The following is a 12,118-nucleotide window of genomic DNA, read 5'->3' on the forward strand; positions in this document are numbered from 1 at the left end:
GTTATAGGCTAACTTACAGACTTCTTGAGTAATTGAAAAAAATGTCATAACTGCTGAAATCAAGTGCGTACTAAGTTAGGATTAATACTACTATGGATGAGGTTCATAAACAAAGGCTTTAAAAATATGTATTTACAAAAATACCTCTAGTCTTTCAAAAATTGCCGTTAAAGCCTTAATTTTTCACTAATTGCAAACGAACTCCAAATTTAGCCAAATTTCATAGACTTCATATTTTGGTATTATAAAACTATCTATATCCTTGGAATTTTAAAAATCAAAGTGAAACTAGTTCAAACAGTCCCAACCCATGGCATGCACACTAGTTGATGCATAAGTGTGTTTTCAATTATTAATCCCTATGAATGCATGCATATAAGATTTTATTTAATTACAAACAATCACTAAAGTCTTTAATGACATGATGAAGGCTAATTCTTGGATAATCAAGCTCATCCAAACATTTAATCATTGCTAAGAATCCTTAATCTCCAACTTATTCAAAACCGATACATACTTTGATCATCAAAACAAGATAAAGTTAAAGCCTATGATGACATGCTTTTAATCGAAGATTAAACCTTCCACAACCATTCTAAGACAATGATAAATCATATCAAATCATACTTAAGACATGTCATAGCTAAATTTTCACTTAAAATCATTTAAACACTCAAACCATCCATTAGTGACCTGTTTTTTAACTAAGCAAGATAATCTTCTCTAAACTCAACCAAAAATTAGTCCAACACTTAAAACCTCAACTTGAAATGTAAACTAAGATCAAAGGCAAGAAAAATTATAAATTTTGTAGTCTTCAAAGCTCTCAAAACAACATTGCTCAAGAACACTCAAGAACTTACAAAAACATACTCGGTTTCACTCTATTGCTCTCTAAGGGGGAGAAGTGCTCTCAAGATTCAAGAGAAAGCTTGGAGTTGAGGTGTGGGAGAAATGAGGAAGTGAGAGAGGTATTTATAGGTGGCTAAAGGGGTGGTGACGTTGGCCTTGGTCCAAGGTGATTGGTGGAGGTGGGTGGTGTGTAAGAGGCTGAATTTTCTTGCTTGCCTTCCTCAGCTTACGTCACCTTATGCAGGGGAATAGTGGCCTGAAACCACCATAATTTCCTCCTTACTGTGACTACAATGGTCCTGTAGAGCTGGTCAGGTCGTGGGGCATGGTTCAGTTGACAAAAAGTCAATCAAACCACCTATGCTAACCTTCACCAATCAAGTGGTTTCACTTGGCAGTTTTGGGGCTTCGGTTTTGGTTAGTCTTTGGGTGGAAAAATTGAGTCAAATTTCTCATGATGGCTATGGGGCCTCTTAGAGATTTGGCGGTGATGGAGGTGGCATGGAGTGGTGTCTCAACCAAGGCAGATGGTTGGTTAAATCTCAACTCAACTGATTCCTACTCAACTAGCCTAAGTGTGCAATCGGTTTGGTCACTTGAATTGGTTTGTGAAACCAATTTCGTCCAAGGCTTAGTCTGAGTTTGAAAGGATATCATGAGGTGTTTGAGGACCATATTACCCTTGAGAAAATGGTACAAAAATATTGAACCTAAGGGCAAAACAGTCCATGCACTTAAAGGGGATACATATCAAGTTTGGGGTTTGATATGTTATTTCCCTTAATGACATGTGGGGAGGTTTATCTAAGGTATTAGTAAGGTCTAATTATGATGAAATGTAATAATAAATTAAAAAAAGGTTAAGAAAAGATTAAGACGAAATTAAGTTTCAAAGCATGGCTTAAAGATCACTAATCTCATATATGTTGATTAATGGTCTTAGCCAACTATCAAAACTTAATTTGTGCATTTAGGGTATGATATATATGGACTTAGAAAACCCATGGTATGGTGCAATGGACTTTCAATTGGAAGTGTAAAAATGGAAGATAGGGCTTTTGGGCCTTGATGGGCTTAAAGGGCCATGAGTGTGAGTCAATGGTTCATGGGCTTTTGGGCTTAAGTGAGATGGGGCCTTGTCTTCTAGATTTTGAGGATTAAAAAGAGGCCTAAAGTCCACAAAGGTGAGGCTTGAAAGGGTTTGTCTTGACCTAATTGGGTCATGAGTCAATTCTACAACAAGTGTTAGGGCCAAAGGCCTTAAGCCTTTCTTATATTTGGGCCAAGGCTATCTACTAAGCCTTGAATTCCTAAGAGGCTTGGTCTAAGGCTACTAAGGTTTGGCCCATAAATGTTCTAGGGTCCTAAAGGTCTACTAGAAACACTAATGGGCTTGCTTCTCTAACCTATTGCTTAAATATACTAAATGCCAAGGTCTAAACTGATCTCACTATCAACATTGAATCAAGCAAACAAAATAATGAAACAAAATAATATAATAATAATAAATAATAATAAAATATTTAAAACTCAAAATTATAAGCTTAATCTAGAGTGTTTAAGGGTTAATCCTAATGGTTAATTAGGTGGGGTGTTACATCCTCCCCCTTAAAACAATACTTTGTCCTCGAAATTGGGCCAAAATAGAATATGCAATGAGCAAAAGTTGAGTTTGATTCACCAATCGTGCTAAAGCTCAAGGCTTGATGTGGGTCTCTCATCGCATCTTCCGAAGTCTCGTCCTGGGTGTGGTAATAGTACTCATCTTCATCCGAATCGTAGAAAGTATTAACTCTCTCCTCATGGCGTCTCGATTGCTTATATTCCTCACTCTCAAGCCAGGCGTTTCCCTCCTTATGAAAATTAACGCGACTAGGGGAAGAGTCAAAAGTATCATATGTGTCGAGGGGAGTGGGGTCAGGAACTAGCGGTTCCTACTCAAACTGCTGCTGCTCGGCTGTTTGACTCGACTCAAGCTGATCTGGTGCAACTGAGAGAGTCGATCTCATACGGTGTCTAAGCCATCTGGTTCTTGTCTCTCCCATCCAGCGGACGGGGTCATAAGGTTGTTACTCTTCATGCAGCAGTGCTCTCTTTAGATGGATGTTACCTCTCCCATCATGGTCGAGGATGTGAGTCCTATGGTACTCTAGCCTCTCCTACTGAGCCCAAAATGCGTTGACCATATGGTCTAGTTGTCTCTGTCGTTGCTCTGCTGTTAGCCTCCGAAGTTGATTGCCGGTCATATACGTCTGACGTACGATCCTACCGTTACTGGCCATGGTGCAACTGAAAATGACGAGAAAGGATGTGGATCACATGGGTGAAATGACAATGGATGCTATGCATGAATGGATGAATGTGAATGTCATGATGTGATGCCAGACAAATCACATGCCGAACAAATAAGGGTATTTGCTTATCATGTCAGCTTCTTTTTCCCATGTGGCTTCTTCAAAATCATGATTCCGGCACAAAACCTTAACCAAAGGAATTTTTTGATTCCTCAATTCCTTGTCCTTCCAATCTGTGATATGAATTGGAACTTCTTCATAAGTTAGGTTGGGTTGGAGCGAAATATCCCTCGTATCAACAACTGCTAGTATTTGTTTCTTGAAACTCTTTTTTAGGGAAGATACATGGAAAACATTGTGAATTCCTTGGAAGTCAGTAGGAAGATCTAGTCTGTAAGCGACTACTCCTACTTTCTCTAGTATCTCATATGGTCCCACGTATCTTGGACTTAGCTTCCCCTTCTTCCTAAATCGAATGACTCCATTCATGGGCTATACTTTGAGATAAACCCAATCACTAACTTTGAACTCGAGGGTCCTTCTTCGATGTTCGGCATAGCTCTTCTGCCTATCTTGGGCAGCCTTCATCCTTTCCCTTATTAGCTGGATTTGATCCTTCATTTCTTGAAGAATCTCTGCACCATAAATCTTTTTTTCTCCTACTTCATCCCAGTATAAGGGGGATCTCCATTTCCTTCTGTATAAAGCTTCGTAGGGTGTCATCTGAATGGTGGTCTGGAAGCTATTATTGTAGGCAAACTCAGTTAGTGGTAAGAGTTTCTCCCAATCGTCATTTTCTTGCAAAACACATGCCCTTAGCATGTCCTCCAAAGTCTGAATTGTCGTTTGATTTGCCCATCAGTCTGAGGGTGATAGACACTACTAAACTTCAACTTGGTGCCTAGAGAGTCCATAAGGCTTTGCTAAAAATGAGAAGTAAAACACGTATCCCTATCAGATACAATTGTTTATGGTACTCCATGTAGTCGCACTATTTCAGATACAAATAGCCAAGTTAACTTCTCTATGGGGTTGGTATTTTTCACTGCCAAAAAGTGAGCACTTTTCATTAAGCAATGATTATGACCCAAATAAGTTGTTTCCCTTCGAAGTTCTTGGTAATCTAATCACAAAATCCATGGATATCTCCTCCCATTTCCATTCTGGGATTAGAAGTGGCTGTAAATCTCCAACGGGTTTTTGATGCTCTGTTTTGACTGGTCTAAAAATTGAGCAATTAACATACTTTGCTACATCTTTCTTTAAACCTTCCCACTAAAAGTGTTGCTTCAAATCTTGATACTTCTTTGTGTTCCCTAGGTGAGCCGTGTATGGAGTTTGATGTGCTTCCTTTAATATCTTATCCCTGATCTCCTGGTCGGCTGGAATAACCTTTCAATTTTGGTAGTACAACAACCCATCATCTCTAAGGGTAAAACCTTCTGGTCTCTCATTCTTTTCTACCTTATATCTGATTTCTACCCATTTGGGATCCTTCATCTGATGCTTTTTCACATCTTCCCATTCTATTGGTACAATTTTTTGTACTGTGGTCATGGATGTTTCGGCAGGAAGATCCTTGATCAGCAAACTCCTCATGCTGTGTAGAAGAGATTCTATTTCCGAGGTGGGCCTGTGGAATCATCCTCTTGTGTCTTCCGACTCTGCGCATTTGCTATTATATTAGCTTTGCTAGGGTAATACTTGATCTCACATTGGTAGTCGCTAATGGTTTCTAACCACCTTCTCTGTCTTAAATTCTGCTGACTAAATAAGTACTTGAGGCTCTTGTGATTGGTGTAGATTTCACACTTTGCACCATATAAGTAATGCCTCCAAATATTTAATAGTTGAGACAAAAGTTAAAAATTGAATAAAATATTATTAGAATATATCTTTTTAATATTTTCTTTTTAATATATCTTTTTAATATTGGAAAAGTTATAATGATTAGATGAGATGAAAAGTTTTGTGAAAGTGAACGAGTGGCTAAGAATCCTTAACCTCCAACTTATTTAAAATTGATACATGCTTTGATGATCAAAACAAGAAAAAGTTAAAGCTTATCATGGCATGCTTTTAATCGAAAATTAAACTTTCCATAATCATTTTAAGACAATGATAAATCATATCAAATCATACTTAAGACATGTTATAGCTAAATTTCCACTTAAAATCATTTAAACACTCAAACCATCCTTTAATGACCCGTTTTTGAACTAAGCACGATAATTTTCTCTAAACTCAACCAAAAATTAGTCCAACACTTAAAACCTCAAATTGAAATGTAAACTAATATCGAGGGCAATAAAATTTACAAATTTCGTAACCTTCAAAGCTCTCAAGACAACCTTGCTCAAGAACTTACAAAAACCTACTCGATTTCATTCTATTGCTCTCTAAGGGAGAGAAGTGCTCTCAAGACTTAAGAGAAAGCTTGGAGTTGAGGTGTGGAGGAAATGAGTAAGTGAGGGAGGTATTTATAGGTGGCCAAGGGGGTGGAGACATTGACCTTGGTCCAAGATGATTGGTGGAGGTGGGCGGTGCGTAAGAGGCTGATTTTTCCATCTTGCCTTCCTCAGCTTATGTCACCTTGTGCAGGGGGAAAAATGGCCTGAAACCACCATAATTTCCTCCTTACTATGGCTACAATGGTCTTGTAGAGGTGGCTAGGTCGTGGGGCATAGTTCAGTTGACAAAAAGTCAAGTAAAGCACCTATGCTAACTGGCAGGTTCAAGTGGTTTCACTTGGCAGTTTTGGAGCTTCGGTTTTGGTTCGTCTTTGGGTGGGAAAACTTAGTCAAATTTCCCATGATGGCCATGAGGCCTCTTGGGGATTGGGTGGTGATGGAGGTGGCATGGGGTGGTGGCTCAACCAAGGCAGATGGTTGGTTAAATCTCAATTCAACCGATTCCCACTCAACTAGCCTAAGGGTGCAATCGGTTTGGTCACTTGAATTGGTTTGTGAAACTAATTTCATCCAAGGCTTAGTTTGAGTTTGAAGGGGTCTCATGAGCTGTCTAAAGACCATATTATCCCATAGGAAATGACACAAAAATATTGGGCCTAAGGGTAAAATAGTCCATGCACTCAAAGAGGATATATATGAGCCGACTGATGCAAGTTTGAGGTTTGATATATCATTTCCCTTAATGACATGTGGGGAGGTTTATCTAGGGTATTAGTAAGGTCTAAGTATAATGAAATGGGATAATAAATCAAGAAAATTTCAGATTAAAAGGTTAAAAAAAGATTAAGACGAAATTATATTTCAAAGCATGGCTTAAAGATCACTAATCTCATGCATGTTGATTAATGGTCTTAGCCAACTTTCAAAACTTAATTTGGGCATTTAGGGTATGATATGAGCTTAAGGAAACCCATGGTATGGTGCAATGGACTTTCAATTGGAAGTGTAAAAATGGAAGACAAGGCTTTTGGGCCTTGATGGGCTTAAAGGGCCATGAGTGTGAGTTAATGGCTCATGAGCTTTTGGGCTTAAGTGAGATGAGGCTTTGTTTTCCAGATTTTGAGGATTAAAAAGAAGCCTCATGTCCATAAAGGTGGGGTTTGAAAGGGCTGGTCTTGACCTAATTGGGCTTTGAGTCAATTCTACACCGAGTGTTGGGCCCTCAAGCCTTTCTTATATTTGGGCAAAGCTATCTACTAAACCTTGAATTCCTAAGAGGTTTGGTCTAAGGCTAGTAAGACTTGGACCATAAATGTTCTAGGGTCCTAAAGGCCTACTAGAAACACTAATGAGCTTTCTTCTCTAACCTATTGCTTAAAGATACTAAATGCCAATGTCTAAACTAATCTCACTATCAACATTGAAGTAAGCAAATAAAATAATCAAACAAAATAATATAATAATAACATAAATTATAAAAAAAATATTTAAAAATCAAAATCATAAGGTTAATCTAGAGTGTTTAAGAGTTAATCCTAATGGTTAATTAGGCGGGGTGTTACAGGAACATTTCACCAAAATTCCTAGTTATTGTGCAAACTTGTAAGCAAGATGCCACCACTATGGGCAACTTTGTGGTTTCCATTCGAAGAAGCAAGGCACCAGTGTATTAATAGCACATCTTAATGCTTGTCAGTTGTATAAGATTGCGAAGGGATTGGTGGCCATTGATCAGACCAAACTCAGTTACGAAACTTCTACGGCCACTGATGGTATACAGATTAAGAAATTGGTAATCCTTCAATACAGTGAGAAGATGTTAAGGGACAAGCTTGCATAGTTTAGGGGTGATACCCGCCCCCTACGGGGCGGGGCCACCCGCCCCCGCCCCCCGCCCCCGCATATGCGGGGGTGGGGAATTTCTCCCCGGACCCCGCCCTCGCATGGCGGGGGGGGGGGGGTCCCCCGTTCGTTGGGCCGGGGTGCGGGGTGGACCCCCACCCGTCCGCACCCCCCGCCCCCATACTGGGCCTTTGGCCCAGTACATTTTTCTGGGCCCTAATTGGCCTAGAATCGGTTTTTGGGCCACTTTGGGCCCAGAATTCGTTTTTGGGCCATTTGAGCCCATTATTTAGATTAAAAAGTATATAGATTTAAAAACAGGAAAAAAAAAACATATATATAAGGGATATATAGAATCATACATTGAACTATTACGTTATTAACTAATTAAGTAGTAATCATCACTAAGGCAGTAAGGCACTATGCTAAAATATTTTGTTCACAATTATACAAATTAAGGGAACTAATAAACTATTACACTATTACAAACTCTTCTAAAAGAAATAAATATTACAAATTATACAATTAACTATTGTAGCAACATTACAATTAATTATAAATTAATAAAATCATAATTTTTCAATTTGATCAATTTGATTTTGGGGTGGAGCCGTAGCGGTGAGTTCACTGAGTGGTGAGTTATGTCGATTGCTGTGAGACTGAAAATCAAGATCATAAAAGTCAATAAGTTATAAAACCTGAAATATTAATAAGTTAAAAATAAAACAAATTAGAATTAAAAAGTTATAAAGATGAAACAAAATTTTAAATGCAAAAAACAATTATGGAAGAAATTGTGCAAACCATGACAATGGTGGGTCCAATACAAAGTCATACTGCATCGGAGGTAGCCGTAGACGTCGTCTCATGTATCACTATAAGTATTAAATTTGAAATCAAATTAATGAATACCAATTAAATGAAAATAAATAAATTAAAATAAGAAATTATAAAATGAAATTACAATAAATACCAGATCCAAACTGATCATCACTATCCTTCTCGACGTCGTCCTTCTCATACTCAAGAACATCCGGAACATGAATTGGAGTTCCCTTGATCCAATTCTGCGTGCAAATCAAAGCCTCCACAGTGGCAGGAGCTAATGAACTCCGAAATGTATCTAATACACGTCCTCCCGTGCTAAAGGCCGACTCTGAGGCTAGTGTGCGGGCTATCTCTCCAAGGATGGGATACTTCACGGCATTCACCTTCCACCAACTTAATATATCAAAATCTCTCCAAGATTTTGATATATCTCTCCAAGGATGGGGTAGGTGTAGGTGCCGCAATATTACCACCCCGCAGGGTGGAAAACTCATCAAATAATCTAGTAAGGGTTTCCCGAACCCTTGCTGCAATAAGCTCTGCCCATACTTGCCCGTACGCAAGGCCCAATCCAAATATCATGCCATCCAACTTATACCTCGGGTCAAAGACGACAGCTACATATAACAAAATATTAGCCTTCGTTAAATCTCCCCAATACTTGTCGTACTTTGTCCTCATAATCAATGACATCTCCCGCATCCTAATGTGACCACCCGCGACCATGTCATCTAATTCTTCTTTTACCCTACATATTTGCTGACATACAATATTGGATGTAGGGTACAAAGTTCTAGATAGCCTCATGGTGACATCGTAAAAAAGCCTCAAAAACTCTACAAAATTAGTTACAATTTCCCAATCATCCTCTACGGGTTTCCCCAATCCCCCGTGATCATCAAAATATTTAACATATTGGATGTCTTCGTCACCCAATAATGTAAATGCCAGCTTATATTCTTGGGCCGCCTCCAACATCAGAAATGTTGAGTTCCATCGTGTAGGCATATCAGTACAAAGGCCCTCTTAGATGTTAGGCCCGCAGATCTCGCAGCAACCTTGAATTTGTCCAACCTCGAAGGAGAAGATCTCACCCATCTCACAGCAGTCCTAACCCGAGCAATCGAGTCATGAAGATCTCTCAAACCATCAGTGACAATCAGATTCAGAATATGTGCCGCACATCTCACATGCAGACACTCACCACCCATGAGTGTCTTATTTGCCTATCTAAGATAGGTCTTTAGATGTCCCAATGCAACATCGTTAGACGAGGCATTATCGACTGTGACTGTAACCACTCGGGTCAACCCCACTCCTTTATTGCGGCCTCCAAGGCCTTTCCAATTGTCTCACCCTTATGATCGGTGATTTTATAAAATTTTATAATTTTCTTTTGCAATGTCCAATGACAATCAATAAAATGCACAGTCAAAGACATATAATTAAAATTTTGGATCGATGTCCAAGTGTCAGTGGTGAGACAAACAAATTGATCCGCCAATTGACCCCTCAACTTCTCCTTTTCAATGTAATAATGTTTTTTTACATCCTTTGCCACCGTGTGGCGAGAAGGAATGTTAAACCTTAGTTCCAAGTAGCGAGAATACGCTTGGAACCCTTTCCCATCAACAATTTGAAAAGGTAGCTCGTCCATTATGACCATACGAGTTAGGTGTCTTCTACACTCATCGGGATCATACTTAGTATACCCCTTCAAAGTTGCTCCCCCACTAGTCTCATCCGCCATTTTTTTAAGTCCAATTTCTAGCCTAGATTGGCTTTTGTCTTGTAATGATCTTAATATTGGACTTTTTTTGCATTGCTCTTCTAAGTGCACCTTTAATTGTGAGGTGCCATGTTTCCTATAGTGACATCCATAAATTTTTCCATAATAGTTACACTTGGCTTGGGGGTTACTTGAGTCACCACCCTCTAGTTTGGTGAAATGACTCCAAACTATTGAAGCAGGTTTCTTGTTGGGCTTGGGGGCGGGGCAAGGTGCCGTAGGGCTAGGGGTAGGGGTTTGAGTAGGAGGGGTAGGTGTAGGTGTAGGGGTAGGGGTAGGGGTGCCCTCGGCCTGGAAAGGAGAGCTCGCACTAGAATCTGCTGGCATATCCATGAACTCAAGCAAACAACAAATCTGAAATTATAGAAAACATAGCAAATATATAATGAACATAAAAAAAAATTAGAATAAAAAATTAGACTATATAATTCATCAAACAATTGTAAAAAATTTAAAGTCATAAATTTTAGGCATTAAAAAGACACATTAATTATTCAAGTTATAAAAAGACTTATAGTGGTTTTAGTTATTTTTATTGTACTATTTTAATTATTTCTCCGAACTCAAAACAGACAAATTTGAACCAACATATTAAGAAAAATGATCACATCCGAGCATATTAAATTAAATAAAGAAATTAAATACAATACAATAAAAATGAAACGTCTAGAAATCAACTCAAAATAAGGGATGAGATGTTGATATGAATGGATAATAATGATTATGGTTGCTTTACAAAAGGATGGATGTCCATATCGATAATGGGCATGCACCATAATTATTGTGTTAGTATGAATGTTCCAAATTTGTTGAGGGCTTTGTCTTGTCACCCTAAATGCTTTCTTTTTACTAAAACAACATATTTATGCAAATTCTCTTTTGTGTTCAAATGAATTTGACATTCATAATATATATATATATATATATATATATAAATATATATATATATATATATATATATATATTTATAACTTGAAAGACTATAAGGCATAAGCATAGCAACTATGTAAATTATAATGAACATAAAAAAAAAAAAGTAGAATAAAAAAAAGTACCACTTGACATTCATAATTTCATATATATATATATATATATATATATTTCATCTTAATTCATTATATTGAATTTCGAAATACCCTAGTGCATTCTTTTTTTTTTTTTTTGTTCAATTTGGTAGGGAACATCAAATTCTGTTTTTAAACCCCTAAATTAATTTTTTAAACCTCTAGTGCATAGCAATTTTAAAGATTAAACCCCTAAATTAATTTAGGGGTTTCAAAGATTAAAACCCCTAAATCTTTGAAACCCCTAAATTAATTTAGGGTTTCGGATTGGGCTCTTTAGGGTATTTCGAAACTCTAAATTAATTTAGGGGTTTCAAAGATTAAAACCCCTAAATTAATTTAGGGTTTCGGATTGGAGCCCTAGACACAATAATATTGAAATTCAGTGATTTACACACATTATATAATGCACAAAAAAAAAAAAAATCACAGCACACAATTCACGGGTCACGGGAGCCATTCAAAATTTCAAAGATCAAACCACATGCACAATCTAAACTCCACAGCACACAATTCACAAAATCCCATCCTCCATCTCCGATAAACCCCATCCTTCCTCCAATCTCCATTAAATATGTAAATAAAAAAAAAAATTGAAGTGTCGAATTTGGGTTTCTTACCTTCGGAGATGAAGAGAGAGGAACCGGGTGCGAGTCCGAGTCGCGCGACGGGGATGGCGATGCAGATAGATGGACCGGGCGGCGGCTCACGGTTGCGAGAAGTAACTCAGAGAGAGAGAGAGGCGAGAGCGAGGCTGCGAGAGTGAGAACTGAGAAGAACAGAAATGAGAAATCGGGGCTCGGCAGAGGCAAGAAGGGGGGGGGCTGGGTAAGGGTTTCAGTTTTAATTTTAAACCCAGGCATGAAACGACGTCGTTTCATGCCTGGGTTTTTTTTTTTTCTTAATATATATGTAAATAACGTATAATATATAATATAATTATATATAATTATAATTATATATATATAATAATATCCGGGGCGGGGGTCACCCCAGCCCGCCCCCGCCCCCGGATGTTGCCCCAGATGCGGGCGGGTG

This window comes from Juglans microcarpa x Juglans regia, chromosome 4D (assembly GCF_004785595.1).
Source record: "Juglans microcarpa x Juglans regia isolate MS1-56 chromosome 4D, Jm3101_v1.0, whole genome shotgun sequence".
Classification (NCBI taxonomy): Eukaryota; Viridiplantae; Streptophyta; class Magnoliopsida; order Fagales; family Juglandaceae; genus Juglans; species Juglans microcarpa x Juglans regia.